Raw genomic sequence first — 19,339 nt, forward strand, 5'->3', positions numbered from 1 at the left:
TGAGTATGCCATTTGTAGTTCATAGCATTGCGTATGCTAGTTGCACCTTTGCATGTCTTTCCTTGCATGTTTGCATGTCTTATTTGCATTTCGTTTAGGATTGCATGCTAGTTGTTGCATTGTGTTTGCATGCCATGCCATTCCATGTATATTGCATTGTGTTTGGAATAGGGTTTAGTCCAAACACGGAAAACGAGAGACATTTCATACTCCAAGTGACGAAACGTGCCTCGATTCTCGGTCGCCGACACTCCGGATTACCCATGATGGAGTTTAGGCCTTATTGTGTTCATTTGTGCATTCATTTTACATCAAGTCGTGCAATCTGACTCCTCGGCCATCATGTATCGGGATGCATGATTGATGGCACGAGGATCAAGGACTACACTCCCTGGAGCTTATGTAATGATGGGGAGAGTGGTCATGTGCACATTTGTTGAAAATACCTTGCTATGCCTCTCTTTTACTTTGTGTTGTAGAAAACCAAGAACAGGAAGCAGAAACTAGTCGGCCGACCAGCTTTTCTGGCAGGCCGACCACCTCTTTTGGTCTCCACCACAAAAGGTGGTCGGCATGTGGTCTCGCAGGCCAAGGGCTGGTCGGCAGCTTTTCCACAGCTTCCCAGGGTGGAGTTTCAGCCTTCTGGAGCTTTGTACAAATTTCTGAGTTCAATTGCAAACAAAGGCGAGTCGGGGCATCGTGATGGATTTCTCGGCAAGGCGACTCGAGCATGCATGCATCCATTGTCATCCAAAACAGAGCCGAGGCAGCCCACTTTCATTTAGTTGACATGCTAGTTTAGTTAATTTGTTAATTAGCTAGTATTGTGTAATAATTAGTTACTTCGATTCTATATTATTTATTCGGACCCTCTGAGAAGGGCAATGTTGTAATAAGTGTGCATGCGTGCGTGAATGTCTTGCAACCCCACGTCTTTCTCCCTTTTATTTACTAGCTTTTGATGGTTAGATTAGGGCATGTTTCAATTAGCATCCTTCATGTTCACATGTTTGCATCCATTTATCTGTTTTGCATGCACCGGGCTCGGCGCATCATACTAACCGCATCCTATTTCAATTCCAAGTTGAATACATGATTTTTGTAGCATTTCATATGCCATCTTAGAATAGCCAAGCCTATCTTAGTTGCATACCTGTATGTGTTGCATTAGGCATCTCAGTATAGTTAGAATTCATGCATGATTTCTAATTAGCTTCTTTCTTTGGCTTGGAGTACTCGGTAAGTGTTTATGCTTTAGCATCCTTGCATGTGTGTGAGTGACTGCCATGATAGCATGCTTACCATGAGGCAAAGTGCTTATGTGATATAACTGCCTGAATGCCTGTGGGTGAAGGTTGGATTATCTGAATTAGAACAATTCATTGATTACGAGTTTTAAGCCCATTAGATAATGGCAAATCACCATGTTTTCTAAGCCCACTTGAGGGTGGCAAAATCCGCATTTTAACCTACTTGCGAGTAGCAAACCGCTTTCAAAAATGAACATGAAATGTTTTGTTCCAACTCAGGCGATCCAGTCTATACTTGTATACTGCGCACATCACATAGTAATTCTAGGCTAATAACCGGAATAAGAGCACATAATGTTTTCAAAACTTGATATCATGGTTAGTAAAGGCCGATCTTTGATCGGGCGAGCGAGGGTGCTCACGAAGTGACCTTCCCCAATCGTACCCAAGTTCCCGAACCGAGGCAACTTTGGTGATGACGGACACGTGGCCTTAGGCACGAGTCAGGGTTTTCTAAATTCTCCAAAAATAAAATATTTAGGTGGCGACTCTGTATCTGGCAAAACAGTCCATGTTTGGTACTTCTTTCTAAAAATCAGTTTTTCAAAACGATTTGTCGGATTTGGACTCTTTGATGATTCATCGGTCTTGCATTGCACTCTATGAGATTAGATATAGGACCGTGACATCGAGTCCGAACTGTAGTATGCCCAATGAACAAAACGAGATTCCCTCCCGGGACGTTCGGGGACGTCTACAGTTTCTGGCGACTCTACTGGGGAGTTTGGAGAACTTGACTCGAACTCATAATATCTTGTTTTGACTACACTTATGTGTCTCTTTGCATTGGTGCGCCTAGGACACCGTGTTTGCCATCTGCTATTCCTGAACGGTTTATAGGAGGCTCGCTTCGAGAAGCGTGCCATAAGGCTGACCGGTTACGGGCTCTGCCACGATGGGACACAAACCCCGGTTTTTACCGGGGCACCCTTTTGACCATTCGACCTAGTGCATATTCGGAATCCGCAGTGACCATTCCAAACTAGGATAGGTTGTTTACCCGATTATAGGTTGTTTCAAACCGTTGCGTGCGTAGTGAAACCCTAGCTCCTGAAAAAATAGGACAGGGAAACCCTACCCCAACATAGGGGTGTTTTGGCTCTCACTTGTTTGTTATGTGCTTTTAGAGTGTGTCTCTACAGGAATGCACGTATCAGTTTATAAGTTTGGGTATCAGGCCTGCAGGCACCAGTTCGGTATTTTGGGAATCAATTATCTGCGGGTATCAGATTCAGTTTTGGGGGCAGTGATTTGGGAACAATGATCAGTGTTTGAGAACAGTCTATTCAGCTTATCAACTGTGTGTTGTGATGCCCAACTGTGTGTTGTGTGTTTATTTACGCTGTTATGTTGTCCGTTTGTCTGGTTGTTTATTTCTTTATTATTGCTTTATTTATCTTTTTGCTAGGTAGTTTAGCACAATTGCTTTCGACCAAGCAGATATTCCCCAAACACTTTGGACTAGAGGTCGCTGACTCCATCGATCTGAGGATTTGGTAGGCGAACAACCAGTGTTCTATTTTTTACCCCCAGTTGTTAGACGGAGATCAGTGAGGCACAGTGTATCGGTACCAAGATTGCCAGATCAGTGGTCTTTGAACAGTTAGGTTGGGATTTCTGAGTCTACTACAGAGGCAGATACACCGGCAGTTCAGATAAATCAGGGCAGTATGTCAGGGATGGAAGAAATGGTGTGTCAACTCCAGGAGAGCATGAAAGCCATGCAGGAGGACGCTGTTCGTCAAGTAGAATTTGCCAAACTGCAGGCCGTTGTCATGGTTCAACAGGCAGAGCTAATTACCCGGCTACAATAGCAAACCAGAGCATCTGCTTCACACCAAGCTCTTCCCGTACCAAGGGTCCCACTACTCGGGGAGACACCAAATGTCCAGAATATCCTGGAGGATACAGACATCCCAACAGGGTTGGCTTCGCCCCCGATTCTACCTCAACTATCCAAGGCACCTACGCCTATCAATCAACCGGACTCTCCCTTTGAGTTTGAGGTGGACCCTACAGCGTTGAAGTTGAGCAAGCTTAAAAAGTTGTTCAAGAAATCCCAAGGGGTAAAGTTCATCCCAGACATTGAGAACGGGTATACCGACGTGGCTGTGACGCTGCCAGATCGATTCAAGATGCCACAAATTGATTGCTTTGACGGGTTCGGGGATCCCATGGTGTATCTACGTTTGTTTTCGAACATACTAAGGCCGATGGGCCTCACCAGACTACAAAAGCTTTCATTGTTTGGCCGAACCCTGTTGGGTGTGGCGGCCATCTGGCATACAAAATTGGAAGACGATGTCAAGCGGAACTGGGATGAGATGGCCGAGGCTTTCATTGCACAGTACTCCTATAACACGCAAATCGAGATTACAATCCGTGATCTCGAGACGACTAGGCAGGAGTCGAAGGAGAGCTTTTCTGAATTCGTAACCCGCTGGAGGGCCAAGGCCTCGATGATGACCCTTAGGCCAATGGATAAGGATCAAATACGGATGGTTGTGCGCAACCTCTAACCCAAACTGATGCAGAAAATGATCGTGCTCCCCTTCCCTACCCTCTCAGATCTGCATAAGATGGGAGTACAGATCGAGGATGCCTTGAAGCAGGGCTTGATTGACAATGACAAAAAGCAACCCAGGAGAACCTTCAACCAAAACAACAATGCAGACACAAGTAGTGCTGCGAATGCCAGAGCCACAGAAGTAACTATGGTCACCATCACTCCCCCTCAAGAGCCCTTGCAGCTACCTTTTTCACCGGTGCGTCCAGTAGCAACCCACAAACAACCAAATACCAACCTCGTGGCCAAAGAACCTTCACCCCATTATATATGCCCCTGTCCAAAGCACTAGGGGTTTTAATCAGGAAAGGGCACTTGAAGCCCCTGGAGCCGAGGCCATTGCCAAATCCACTTCCCCCCTCCCATAACCCAGCCAAATACTGCGCCTTTCACCAACAACACGGTCAAGACATCGACCAATGCTTCCGATTACGTCATGAGATTCAAGATCTCGTTGATAATAGGGTGATTGTGCCTCCAGAGAAACCCAATGTCACAACCAACCCTCTCCCACCACACAACCAAGCTCCACCTCCCAAACGCATCAACTTTATCCAGACCGGAGTCATGTCATACGACCCCAGCATATATATCACCCCGACCCACCTGCCTAAGCCGGAGGTGTTCTTTCCCGACAGCACTGACTTGTGCATGTTGGACATCTCCCGAGCCCAACCTGAACCAATGGTGGTGACTGTCAAAGACAGAACATGGATGACTTTAGAGGAGAATGGGATTGTTGAGTTAGAGTCTGAGGAAGTTGTGAGCTTTACTGAGGAGGTATACAATCCGAATGGCTATATTGCATCAGTGGGCCAGGCTAGGCCAAACTTTGAATTGCCAGCAGGGGCAGAGATTTGTGTAGTACAGGGGGGGCGGACTTGGTCAGAGGGTAGACGACTTAGCAGTTCTGGAGGAGGACATGGCTGACCTTCAGATTTTTAACGAACAAGATCCGGGGGACATGACAGTCAACTGGTTCAATTTTGAGGAGTCAGCAGAGGTCACGGGGTGGCTTGACGACCAACCAGATATTGTTGAAGAACCTCAGCTGGAAAAGGGTCCGTTAGGGCAAGGACATCAATTGTGGCCGGAAGGGTCGGAGATCAGAATGCGTCGCCGGAGAGCGCCAGTGCTAAGGATTTCGCTCGGGATTTGGGCATTTTGAATACAGGAAGTGTTGAACAGCAAACTGCACTAACGCAGTCAGAATGGAAAGGAATTGAAGACTCTGAGAGAGCCAGAAAAGCCAAGGCCCCTGTGGAGACTGAAAATGTTGTGTGCATAAGAACAGAAGGTGCTGCGAGCACATGCACAGAAGGTACCGTGAGTACAAGGACAGTGGTAACGGAGCCGGACAGGTGTCTGTTGGCTGCCGATGAAATGTGATGGGAAGACGATGATCTATGTCTTGCCCACACGGATGAGGATTGGAGGAGCAATCAACCTGATGATACTTGGTACATCGGCGAAGTCGATCATATGACCAGGAGCGGGCAGTATTTCAAGCCCCCGCATCTAGATCAACTAGAAGCGTCCGGGAAGGACAATGAGGCAAAGAAACAAAAAGAGAAGCAACTCGAAGATGAGGTCGTACTTAAACAATTGAAAAAGATACAAGCAGACATCTCCATCTGGGGACTGCTTATGGTTTCACGTGTTCACAAACAAGTTGTCTTATCGGCAATGGACAAGGCCAAACTCTCAATAGACACCACGCCTGAACAACTAGTTGGATTGGTTTTTTCGGGAAGAGGGTCCCTGACATTAACCTTTTCTGACAAAGAACTACTGCCTGAGGGCACAAATCACAACAAACCTCTCTACATCTCTGTGGAATGTAGAGGCAAGTGGGTACCGGTGGTTCTTGTAGACACGGGATCCGCCATTAATGTGTGCCCGTCGAGGACGGCATATGCAATCAGGTTGAAGCTCGCAGACTTCGTGCCAACTGCCCTGGTGATTCGGGCTTATGATAACACAAGCAGGCAAGTGATGGAGACTGTCAAAATTCAAACCCAGGTTGGTCCAGGACAACACGAGATCAATTTCCATGTCTTGGACGTTTCCGCAACCTTTAACCTACTTTTGGGGCAACCGTGGTTGCACCAGGTAAAGGCAGTTTCTTTCACCTTGCACCAGATATTGAAATACCCTCACGGGAAGGGGGTGGCTATAGTTTTTGAAAATTCATCAATCCATCCGCCGCCGAAGGTGTCTGCACCAGTCTTAGAAATCGAGCACGGCACGGAGGATGTGTTCTTATCGGGGTTTACTCTGGCTGAGGCTCGAGTCGTGCAAAACATCTTGGCTGTTGATGAGGGGGTGTATGTTAGCGCACAATCAATATACCTCATGAATAAGCTTCAACACGTCCCTAGGATGGGATTGGGAAAAAGTGCCCAGAAGGGCATCGCAGTATCGGCCGAAGTGCCGCACAACCCGTATACTTTTGGCTTGCGTTATCTGCCCACCAAAGAGGACTGAGTGAGGAAGGGCAAGGAAATGGCTAGAAGAGCCAGAGCAAAGCAGGCAGGGAAGCCATATGAGTTAATGCACTGACCCATTCAGGGTACCCTAAACGAACGCTTCGTCCGGGAGGGAGAGGATTTTCCATTCTGTGGCTTCCCAGAGCCATGGTTGAATGCAGAGAGCAAGCGCATGCCAGGTTTTGAGATCTTCTTCGACCTGCAGTTATCCGGGGATGATGTTGCCGAGGAGCAGACAGACCCATCAGCTGAGGTTGAGCAATGTAAAAATGTGGATTCTGAGAGCACCGAAATTGAAATGGGGGTAGCGCTGGCTTGTCTACTTTCAGATCTTCCGATCGAACAGAAGTGCTTGCGGGATAACTTCTCGGTGTCCATGATCGGGAATGAAACGGCTGCGGGCCTACCATCAAACATTTTGGATGTATCCATCGCACCCTCTCTCATCTGGCAGTACGAGGAGGGATTTTTGTCAAGCAACACCGGGTCAGGTAGCGAGCCGGAATCTGATTCCACCAAATCTGTTGAGTTGAAATAAGGTTCCAGCTCATCTAAGTCTGAGTCCGGTATCCTTGGGGGTGATAACCCGGATGCCACAGTCCTGTCTAGGTCGTCTTTTTCTTTCTCTTTTGAGTCTATTGTAACAGAAGAATCGGACGATTTGGAAATGCTTAATGAGAATGGAATGGATGTGGTTTCTGAGTACTTTTCTGTGCCCTTGATTTATTATATTAATCAGGACTTTCAAAATTTTGATGAAAACGACGGGGAAAAAATTCCTCCGATTTTACAACGTTTAATTGATTAAGAGCATGAAAGATTTGTTAAACCTTTAATTTATGAAATCACTACTGTTAATGTTGGTACTGAGGAGGACGCATGGCTGGTCCAGATCGGTCCACGTTGTCTTCGGAGGAACGCGAGCGCTTAGTCGCTTTATTAAAAGATTTCAAAGATATTTTCACGTGGTCCTACGAAGACATACCTAAAATCGATCCTGAGATTGTACAGCACCGGATCCCTTTTGACCCAGAGGCCCGACCCGTTAAACAGAAACTCAGAAGGATCCGTGCGGATTGGGCCCTCAAGATTAAAGAAGAGGTCACCAAGCAAATTGATGTAGGGTTCCTGCTAGTATCCGAATACCCAACTTGGTTGGCCAACATTGTTCTGGTGCTGAAAAAGGATGGCAGGATCCGGATATGCGTGGATTTTAGGGATTTGAATAGAGCCAGTCCGAAAGATGACTTTCCCTTGCCGCATATTGATGAGTTAGTGGACTTCACAGTGGGGCATGCTTTGCTTTTGTTCATGGATGGATTCTTGGGCTATAATCAGATAGTGATGCCACTTGAAGACCGAGAGAAGACTATTTTCACCACCCCGTGGGGGACTTACTGTTACAGGGTGATGCCATTTGGGTTGAAGAATGCTGGAGCTACATATCAACGGGTCGCAACCACAATATTGCACGACATGATCCACAAAGAGGTTGAGGTGTATGTGGACGACATGATTGTCAAGTCCAAAGAAAGAGAGGGCCACTACACCGCCTTACAAAAGTTCTTCCAAAGGATTAGAGAATTTCAGTTGCGACTGAATCCTCAGAAGTGTACGTTCGGTGTTACAGCAGGGAAAATACTGGGGTTTCTGATTACACAGAGAGGTATCGAAGTCGACCCTTCCAAAATCAAGGCCATCTTAGAAATGCCACCACAAAGGACTGAAAAGGAGGTGTGAGGCTTTTTGGGTAAAGTGCAATTCATAAGACGGTTTATCTCAAAATTAACCTTGACTTGTGAACCACTTTTTGGTCTCCTGAAGAAAGGAAAGAAGTTCCAATGGGACGGCCGATGCCAAGCTACTTTTGAACAGATCAAAGAATACTTACAGAACCCACCCATGTTGTCACCGTCCGAGCCGGGAAAATCGTTGATTTTGTATCTTTCAGTAACTGAGACTACAATGGGCTGCATGCTCGCACAAGAGTCTAAGGACAAGGTGGAGAGGGCTATCTACTATCTGAGCAAGAAGATGTTGGAGTATGAAACCCGTTACACACTGTTGGAAAAGGCTTGCTTAGCCTTGGTATGGGCTACCAGGAAGCTGCGACACTACTTGTTAGCTCACTCTGCAATGTTGGTTTCAAGATTAGATCCTATCAAATATCTCTTCGAGAAATCGGCACTTACGGGTAGACTAGCTCGTTGGTTGCTTTTGCTTTCCGAATTTGACTTGAAATACGTGACGCGCAAGTCAGTCAAGGGAAGAGCGGTAGCGGAGTTCTTAGCCGATCATCCAATGGAAAGAGGTGAAGCAGTTGAGTACTTATTCCCAGATAAGGCCATTTTGCATATCGAAGACGAAACTTGGACAATGTACTTTGACAGAGCGTCAAACCAATACGGGTATGGGATAGGAGTGTTGCTAATAAGCACCCGACAATTTCCATATCCCTCTAGCCTTCAAACTCTAGTTCAAAGTCTCGAACAATGAAGCAGAATATGAAGCATGCATTGCTGGTTTAGAAGCAGCCCTGAAACTAGGGGCAAAACGATCGGACGTCATCGGAGACTCGAATCTTGTTGTATCTCAAGTGAAAGGAGATTAGAAAGTCAAAGAAGAAAAGATGATAATATATCACCAGACCTTGGACTTGTTAATTCCTCGGTTCGAGAAACTAAACTTTGCTCATCTGTTAAGAGAGAACAACAGGTTCACAGATTCACTAGCAACTCTATCTTCCATGATAGACATCCCTTTTGGAGTCCGGATGTGTCCGATCATTATTGACCAGAAGTTTGCACCGGCCTACGAGTCGATTGCTGCTATAGATAAGGTTCAAGATGAGAACCCTTAGTACTACGATGTCTGGAACTTCTTGGAAAAAGAAGCGTGTCCACCAGGGGCAAATGCCAAAGATAAAAGGGCAATTAGAAGAATGGCTATTCAGTTCATCATCTGCGGGGGTAAATTATATAAGAGAGGTCATCTGGGAATGCATAAGTTGTGCGTTGATGCCGAAGAATCGAAGTTCTTAATGGAGGCCATCCATGGAGGAGAGTGCGAAGCGTATATGAACGGGGTAATGTTAGCTCGGAAGATCCTCAGACAGGGTTACTACTGGTCCACCATGGAGGAGGATTGTATCGGTTTCGTTCGGCGATGCCACAAATGTCAGATCCATACAAACCGCATGAACATCCCGCCGTCGAAGCTGTACAATATGACTTCGCCATGGCCATTTTCAGTTTGGGAAATCGATGAGATCGGGGTCGTCACTCCGAAGGTGTCTAATGGGCATGAGTTCATTCTGGTCGCGATAGATTATTTCACGAAGTGGGTCGAGGCCCAATCTTATGCGATGTTGAAGGCTTCGCACGTTGCAAAATTCATCCGGAAGAACATCATCTGTCGCTACGGGGTCCCAAACGAGATTATTTCAAATAACAGTTCCCACTGCAAGAAGGAAGTGATTGACTTGTTGGAGAAATACAACGTTACTTTTCATAAGTCGTCCACATATCGGTCGCAGACCAATGGAGCAGTCGAGGCCGCCAATAAGAACATCAAACACATTTTGCAGAAGATGGTAGAAACCTATTGGGACTAGCCAGATAAGCTGCCATTTGCTTTGTGCGGCTACCGGACTTCAATTAGAACTTCTACTGGAGCGACTCCGTATTCATTAGTTTATGGGATTGAGGCCGTTCTACCTATTGAAATTGAGGTTCCGTCATTAAGAGTGCTGGTTGAGTGTCAGATTGGCAGCAGAGCAGATTTGAGGAACTCATGCTCTTTGATGAGAGAAGGCTGAAAGCACTGTACCATGTTCAAGGTTATCAACGAAGAATTGCCAGGGCTTTCAACAAGAAGGTTAAGTCCCGGAATTTGAAAGAAGGAGATTTGGTGCTCAAAGCAACGAAGCCCCCATTTATGACCCTAGGGGCAAGTTCAGACCCAATTGGACTGGTCCCTACATCATTAAGTCTATTTGGTCAAGTGGAGCTGTCGTTCTGATAGACCTAGATGGCCTAGAGTTCTCATAACCGATCAACATGGACAAGTTGAAGAAATATTACCCCTGAGAGGCTCACTAGGCCGAAAATCCGAAAGGGCGACCTAGGCAAAAGTTAGAGCACAGAAAATTTGAAATTATAAAAACTGAGCTCGCAATGTTGAAAACCCATAAAGGGCGGCCTTGGCAAATGTTAGAGCGTAAAAGAAGAGTGAAAATACTCGAGTGAACCCGAGCCTGAACTACGTAAGGCTTGATTCCCATCTTTGGGATACATAGACAACTTCATCCTGAAGTTCAGCCATAAACTTTTTCCCGATCAACTTGGTCCATTTGATCATCTCTGTCATCTTTGTCTATTCAGCATTCAAGAGTTGAGTTGTGATCTCCGGTGCAGTGCTACTAAGACTAGGGGCAACTTTCCAGTTGCTGGAATCCAGGGTTGTGCATCTCAATGACAGATCTCAGGCGTGTCCAGTTCTGATCCATGTCGAAAATGGTTTTGAAAAGTTTTAATAAAAGTTGATTTTGTTCAAATTAATCTTTTTACAACTTAGACCATTTTTGGACCAAACGAAAAATTTTCAGTACCCACAACTTCAATTTCATTGATTTCAATACAAAGTCCTCCTGCTCTCGCATACAAATTGAAGTTACTTTTTTATTACATTCATAAAAAAAACTTGAAAGTACTGATAAAGCAATAAATCCGGGGCATAGATACGTCAAGTGTTCCTGCGCTCCCTCCCAGAGTTGGTCGAAGCTTCTGATGCCAAGCTGGGCCCAATCTGTGCCTCTTCGTTGAGCCAATCTATGCACTCATCAGACAAAGTGCGACTGAAAGTGAGAACGGGGGCCAGGAGTTCTCTCGTCCTCAATGCTGTGGCATACCGAGCAAGCTGTACGCCTCGGACCGGGAACACAGCAGGGTACTCTATCCCCTCTGGCGGGCAAGTCTGATCATGGCCGAACTGGCGCTGGAATCGAAAAGGAAAGTAAAACACGCAGTGCGTCAGACTAATCAACTGAATCCCAGTCTGCCAGGACATGCTGTAGCTCATTGCCGGTAGATTGAGCCAAGGACAACGCCAAGCAATGCGGTCTGTGGACAAATGGCACATCCAGTCGAACCACCGTCCCTCATCAAGGGCATCGACTAGGCGTCGTCAGAAGAAGTAGCCACGAGCCGAGTATGCTGGGCAAGAGTCCACAATCTGTAACTTGTCCATTAACCACACTTGGGGAGGGATGAAAAATGAAAGATTAAAGAATAGAGAGGTGTACGTTGAGAGAAAAGTGAGAAAAGGGTTTTGTGAGAAAAATCAAGCCTGAGGGCCGAGTGATGTGAGCAATATATATGTGAGATAGGGAGGGAAACATTACCTGTAGCAGTAGTGGACTCCCCGCAAATCTGGTTTTTTCTCGGCAACGGAAAGCATCCAAGCGCATCAGTGTCTCGGCCAATGTCATGACAATACAGCTCTTACCCTCCTTCAAGCCTTGGGCAACTTTAATCAGACGAACGCTAGACCCGTTGAAGCCCGGGGCAAGCAAAAAGTAAGATAACATGCACAAGCAAAGGGCATGTCGTCGAAAGCCCTACCAATGATGGTCACCACGGTCACCGGAATCAGAAAAACGTTGAATCAAGCTAAGGATGTCCAATTCTCCGTTGCAGATCAAAGACCGAGCGTCATGCATAGTGAGCCCACACATTCGTCCTAAAGCTTGAGTATGGCCAAAGCGGAGTTGGGACAAGATCTCGTCGTTGCGCTCGGATTCCATCAAAGCTTGGAAATCTTCGAAGGCAGAACACACCTCTTGCCCACCAAAGCTAAAGACATGTGTTACTGGATTCCAAAACTTTACCGCAGCATGGAGAAAGGGAAGATGTAGCGGAGTGCGGCTCAACGTGAATAGTGCATTCAAGCCGAAGCCCCGGAAGTTCTACTTTTCCGAGCCGTCTAAAGTAGCTATCCAAGCTGCGAGATTTTCAATGAAGAATGCCTCCATTTTGATGCAAAATTGAGATGAAATGAAAGAACCACGAAGCTGGAACTTTTATAGAGGATAAGGCACTGTTTAGGGACATGTGTCAAAAATCTGGTGGTCGCCAAACCAGGTGGTCGGTTGACCACTTTTTCTGGTAGGCCGACCACCCCTTTGGTCTCCAAGGCAAAAAGCTGGTCGGTCAGCTCTCTCTAGTGGTCGGCCATGGGGAAAATTTGGTATTTGGTCTTTTCCTAGTCTCTAGAAGAGGGCTCTTAGCTTTTCCATGTGTTGGGAATATCGAAGGCCTGTGTTTCCCTCTGTTTCGGACGCATTCCATCGCCCGTTTTGTCCGAATTGCATTTGTTTATCGAGTTGTCGTTGAGTTTTGTTTATCAAGTTGTTGTTGAGTTTGGCTCATCAAGTCGAGTTGTTAAGTTTATCAAGTTGTTAAGTTTTATCGTGTTGTTGAGTTTTGTCTGTCAAGTTGTTACTCTTTGTTTATCAACATTCGTCGGGATTTGCTTATCGAGTTGTAAACTTGCTAAGGTGTTGTTTTTTCTTAGCGAGTTAAGTTATTTGGTTTGTTGCGTTGGTTCGCTACCTGACTTGGTGATACACATTGCTCAATTTTCATTCAATCTCATTTTTGTGCAAAATGATGTGATGCGATGCTAAGAACATAAAATAGAACACTTTTTTTTCAAAAAAGCTGTTTCATTCCATCATGCTTCCTTTGTTACAACATTTTACAACAAGGGTAAAAGTTTTACAGAAAATAAAACTGCCTAATAATGTACAATGTGCTACAACTACTAGTAAAAAAGGCAAATAAAGCAGGAACAGCTGCATCAGTGCTATCAAGCGCAGGAATAAGAGGCCCTCTTCGTCCTCTTCTACGAAACAACCTCTACACCATCATCATCATCTGAATCGGAGTCGCCGCCCTCGGAATCCTCTTCGGCATCATCTCCACTATCGGAATCGGAACCAGAGTCACCCTCTCTGTCAACGGATGTCTCTGACTGGGGATGTGCAAACTCCTCCTCCTCGTTGGACTCCTCTTCTATGACAGGCACTATGCGTCCGCCTCGGCTGCGGGTCAAACCCCCTCTCTTAGCTCCCCAAGAAGGCCTGGATGGCCCAGCCTGTGGCTCAGCCTGTAGCGGTGGCATCTGAAAAGCAAGAGTGCAATTTGAATACATTAGCCAATATATATATCAGATGCAGAGACAAGAATGCTACATAGAGTGGGTGTATGCAGATACAATGTCTGAATATGGTGTGTGTTAGATGTGCCCTACACATACAATCAATCAACGCAATGAAATGGTTAAATACAGCATGTCATCAGAAGTATGATAAATGCGAAAAAATTGAAAAGTACCGAAACACCGGCAATGAACAGTTGCGTCTCTCTCCTCAGGACCATGCCCTCGAGTGAGGCTACCAACCCGAGCAACCCCTCAGTATACTCCCTAGGAGGCTGTAGATACAAGCTCAAGTCATCAATGAATAAATGAATGCCTAAGTATTTGAGTGGTAAATGAAAACCAGTTGAACATACCGATGGTGAGTCAGGATCACTGACATATCGGTGATTGGGCATAGGAGGCTTTATCGGAATCAGGTAAGATGGCTCGTATCGCCATCCAGTCAACTCGGTCGGAAGACCTGGCCACCCGGCGTGCTGATAAGTCGGGGGAATCGGGGGAACCAGTCTAGCCCTACCTCTCGATGTGCCAGCCCTACTAGTCGAAGGGATATCTGCAGCCCGGGCTTGATTCGATGATGGCATGCCAGTAGCCCTCCAAGTGGGAGTGCGGACACCTGTCAATGGGGGCATCAAGTATGTATGACGGTAGGTCGCGTACTCCCCCTTCTCCAAATGTAGAACTACATCAGTGCCCAACATAGGCAAATCAACCTCCTGGGGAGTGAGTCCCTCAGTGGACCGCATATCGTCCAGAGGTGCTACGGGGACACTTTGCTCGGGGTAGCCCATCGTCTGGCACATGAAGTGGTCCCCCAGAAACCAGGCCCTGCCAACTGGCCCCTTAAATAGGATCCTGTACCGAGAAGCGGCCCATCTCCCAGGAAACTAAAATCGGGTATCTCCACCCAAGGGCGCCCAGGGTTGCCAGGTGATCTGCAGATAATCAAGTGCATAAGCTTATTAGAAATCGTAAATGTGCAAGATGAATCAAAGATGAAAACATGGAGAATTGAGAGTTCTGAATTACCTCGGTCGTCCGCACCGTATCAAAAAACTGCCGCAGGTAGGGCAGAGTCTCCCGAGCCCTCGGCCGGTACTGGCCCTCAAATACGAGCGAGTAAGGAATCACAAGAGGCACCTCCACCTCGTGCTCCGGGGCTAGCATCGGAAAGTATGCGAAAACCCATAGTTGTGGAAAACAGGGCAATAACCATCAGAATGCAGAATGTACAGAGAATACCGAATGCTGAGTGCAGAATATGAATATAGAATATACATAATGGAAAATACAGAATGCTGAGTGCAGAATGTAGAATACCGAATGTAAGGTGTGCTGTGTGCAGTGTACAACTAATGAAAAACAGGAATGTAAATCAAGAGGGTAGAAAGTACCTCCCAGGCTCTTCAGTAGCCGCCAACTATGTTCCCCCGCCTGCGCGAGGTTGCACTCATATAGCAGTAGAGGGTAGCGAGGTCGGCGCCACCCCAGTCGTACTGACTGACCTGTGATAGGTCCACTAAAGCACTGAGCAGATGCAGTCCAACCGTGTTCCCCCTGTCGGAGAACAAAGTGGTCCCAAGGAGAAACATCAAAAACCCTTGAGCATACTGCTCTATCTCCTCGAGAGTCTCGGACGTAGTCCCCCTGTACTACGTGGAGAACCAGGTGTACCTGACTCTACCCGAAGATCTATCAATCGGCGGGCGGGCTCCCAACAGATGAATCCAAGCCGCCTTCCACTTGCCTATGTCTGCGTCGTAGGGGACCGGTCGGCCGACCACATCAAGGCCAGTCAGCATGGCAAAGTCGAACGAGGTCATCGTCATATCCCCGGTAGCTGAGAAGTGGAAAGAGTTGGTGGTGTCCCACCATCTCTCCACGAGTGCCCCCATCAAGGTCCTGCTCGCAGGGTAGCGAGACAGCCCCGCGCAGAAGGGTCCAAACCCTGCCTCGTCAATCGTATGACGAACGGCCTCTGGGAGCTCTGCATACAGAATGAATAGATGTATTCAGTTTCAAAATGAAAGTATAAGCTGTGTGCAAATCAAATCGGATACAGTGTGTGAGCTGCGTGTTCAACATAAAGTATATGAGCTGTGTGTTCACCATCAAGAGTTTGGGCTGTGTGTTCAACTTTCAAAAGTTGTGGGCTGTGTGTTCACCATCAAGAGTTTGGGCTGTGTGTTCAACTTTCAAAAGTCGTGGGCCGTGTGTTCATCAATCAAGAGTTTGGGCTGTGTGTTCAACTTTCAAAAGCTGTGGGCTGTGTGTTCACCATCCAGAGTTTGGGCTGTGTGTTTAACTTTCAAAAGCTGTGGGTTGTGTGTTCATCAACCAAGAGTTTGGGATGTGTGTTCAACTTTCAAAAGCTGTGGACTGTGTGTTCATCAATCAAGAGTTTGGGTTGTGTGTTCAACTTTCAAAAACCGTGGGTTGTGTGTTCACCGATCAAGACTTTGGGCTGTGTGTTCAACTTTCAAAAACTGTGGGTTACGTGTTCACAACAAAAAGTTTGAGCTGTGTGTTCAGATTTTAGAAATGTGGGCTGCGTGTTCACAACAAAAGTTTGAGCTGCGAGTTCAAAAATTCAAGTGCTAGAGCTGTGTGTTCAAAATGCAAACAGAATGTTGTGCTATAGACTGAGCGTTCAGAACAAGCTGTGTGCCAGGTGGACCGAACAGCGTGTGAATGTGTTCAAAATGAGCAGATGAACATATATAGCGAAAATAGGAAATGCGCAAGAAATGCATAATTCATTGCAGAGAATGTAACAATGAAGTACGTACCTCTCGTGCCTGGTGAGAGAGGTGAGACTCCGGCTCCCATAGCAGGAGATCCGTAGGTGCTCGTCGATCAAAATCGGTAAAATGATAGAAAGTACTCGGGGGAAGGATATGCTTCGGAGGGTCGTACCTCTCGGGGTCAAACGGTCGAACTCTCGGGGGCAATGACATGATGTCCGGCTCACCCTCGGCACCTGGAGGACCTCCATCATGAGGGAAATGACCCGTCATTTCAAGAAATCTGCAAAAATGAGTAAAAATGAGCAAAATTAGCCAAAATTAGAAAAAGGCAACAAAAGTCAACTCTCAGGAAATAAAAAAGTCAACAAAAGTCAACTCCCGAGAAAATATTCCAAATATCGAGACAAACTTACCTCAAGTGGTGAAAGTGGAGAAAGAAGCTCCGAAATCAAATTTTAATCAGCCCAAAGTGAAGAAAATTGAAAGATTTCGCGAAACAACTTTGCGTGGGGCATTGGAAAACGCGTATAGAGCGCAGATCTAAGAGAGAAAATGGTCTAGGAAGCAAGAGGGACTAATTTCGAACTTGAATTATTGAGCAAAAGTGTTTTGGCCAAGTGTGTTTAAAGATCCGAATGTAAAAGGACTAAACTGTCCCTGTTTTAGCAAAGTGGTCGGCCGACCACCTTTTCTGGTAGGCCGACCACCCCCTTGCATCAAACCTGGTCGGTGGCACTCTAGGGTGGTCGGTGGCCCTCCTGGGTGGTCTCCAATGCCTCTCTGTTCTCCCTGCAAATTTTGGTGGTGATCGGAGTCCTCAGCTCTCAAGAAAGTATAAGGAAAGTGCACTTTCCGGCGTGAAATGCCTCCGCGGGAACTTCAAATCCAATCTTCGACGCGTGGCTCGTTGTTGCTCGTCAAGAGCAAGGTGTATCCTTTTTGAACACTTTGCGACCCCTCTGAGCGGTAAACTGGAGGTCGCGTTTGAGTTTCCCTCGTCGAGGCTTGCATTTCTTTGCTCAATGTTTTGTTTCAAACATGCATTCGAAGTTGTACTTATCCTGCATTGTTATGCACATCACTTGCATTGTTATGCACATCGCTTGCATTGTTGTGCACATTTTATTGGTATCATCATACCTCCATGCTTAATTTGCGTTGTCGCGCACGTTTCTTCTTGCATTGCGATATGCTTTTTCATCGGAACCATGTCTGTCTGCGTTCGATATAGCGTTGAACATATGTTGCTAACTATGTTGTGCTTGTTAAGTTTCTCTCTTTTGTAGGCACGATATTGTATGTATGGTTCATTTGTAGCTGGTGCAACCAGACGAACCAGGCAGGTATTGTATCTTCTCCGTGTGAGACGTAGCGAGAATTGTAATTCTCTTACATCCTTATTGCATGAAATGTAGTTTCGCTTTGCATTCTTACTTAAAACTGTTGCATTTATTGTGAATATTTGCTTCGTTACAGTTTGCTGTTTTGCATGATCATGAGTTATGTTCGGCTTTGTGCATGTCGTTTGCATTTTGCCCCTACCGCCTGCGGGCCCATCTCTTGTTTATCTCGCCTGTTTGTCTAAAGTCTTCGGCCTTGTCAAAAATGGGTCGTCTCTGGGCTTTGACATTCACTCCCGTCACTTATGACTTTCGAGTTCTGTCAAAGAGGGGCAATTTTAGACACCCTATTTTTGGCCGACCTTAAGACTCAGACGTCATCGATTGAGCGCTCGGTGATTGCGCATATTGTGCTCGTTCTGAGGTTACGGAGTTTCGGTTGAGAGCCTTGCCTCCGGACTTCGGGACTCTTTTGTGCTTTGCCTCGATTTGCAAATCAGATCTTGTTTTCTCTTCTTGAAGGGAGGGAGATGTCTCGTAGACCATCTCTCAGTGGCCGTAGGCTACTTTTCGTGGTCGTAGACCACTGTTCCTGTTTGGAGACCAGTTTTCGATTTTCGAAGCCGTCGACCATGCGCCTCGGTTCGGGATTGCATAACTTTCTCCGTTTGCTCCGATTTTTGGCACACACCTTGTTTCCTCTCTCTAGAGGAACACTGTGGCCGGGAGACCACCTTCGTGGTCGCACGCCACTTTCGATGCTTAACAGTCAGTTTTTGGGGCACTCGGCTGCGCGTTTTGGCCTCCGAACCCTCGTTTTGCATCCGTCTTGGTTCATTTTTGGCATGGACCTTGTTTTCATTATTTGGAAGGTGGTACAAGGGTGGGAGACCACCTTTTATCCTTGGAGACCACTTTTCCCCCGCCGGCCGGTTTTCTTGTCAGGTAGCTGGTCTTCCTTACTTTTGGGCCACAATTGCTAGTCTCCCACCACACCACTAGCTTGTATTCAATTGGGAGACCACCAATTAGGGCTACCAACCACCTTTCTTCAACTTGGACCTTTTGAACTGGTCGGCCGACCACCTGAACTGGTCGGTCAGCTTCCCTCAGTCTTGTCTCTGTGAGTTGTTGCCAGCTGTGCCAGCTGGAAGCCAAAGATTGCATCCTCCATACACGTGTATGGAGGATGTTTAACCTTGGTTTTAAGCTTCTTGAAGAAGCTTTGGACCCTCTTGTCTATAAAGGAAGAGCTCCCCTTCCTTGTGGAGGGTTCAGAAATTGTTGGAAGGCATACGTATATATATCTCTCTCTATCTCTATATTTTGGGTTCAAAGTCCATAGTTCTTGACCCATTTTGCACACCACCTCACAACCACACACTTCCACCATCAACCTAAGCACCTTGGACCTTGTTTTCAGAGGTTGAAGGTTTGCTTTTTTTGGTCCAGAAGCTGCTGGAGTTCTTGGCTACAAGGGTAACACCCTATTCCCCCTTTTTGTCTTTATTTTGCTTCATATCTTAGCTCTATTTGCAATCATATTTGGGCTTTGTCATAAACTATAAAAAGTCTTATTTTGAGGTCCTTAACATGTTTGTTTAAGATCATTTTTCTGTTGGGGGTCATCTACCCCCTTGCATGCTTCATTTCATCTTGTTTTGAG

The 19,339-nt window shown here is 46.4% G+C and overlaps 1 long non-coding RNA gene across 1 annotated transcript; it reads right to left on the reverse strand.

Moving 5' to 3' along the window:
* Positions 1-13,105: 13,105 nt before the first annotated feature.
* On the reverse strand, positions 13,106-18,808 carry LOC145792144 (uncharacterized). Its single transcript, XR_014331306.1, has 3 exons — positions 16,747-18,808; positions 13,940-16,613; positions 13,106-13,858 (listed from the first exon to the last, which is right to left on the reverse strand). It is a non-coding gene; the product is annotated as an uncharacterized LOC145792144 (long non-coding RNA).
* Between the last annotated feature and the right edge of the window lie 531 nt (positions 18,809-19,339).

The sequence above is a fragment of the Camellia sinensis genome, chromosome 1, assembly GCF_055761805.1.
Source record: "Camellia sinensis isolate YWXY chromosome 1, ASM5576180v1, whole genome shotgun sequence".
Taxonomy (NCBI): domain Eukaryota; kingdom Viridiplantae; phylum Streptophyta; class Magnoliopsida; order Ericales; family Theaceae; genus Camellia; species Camellia sinensis.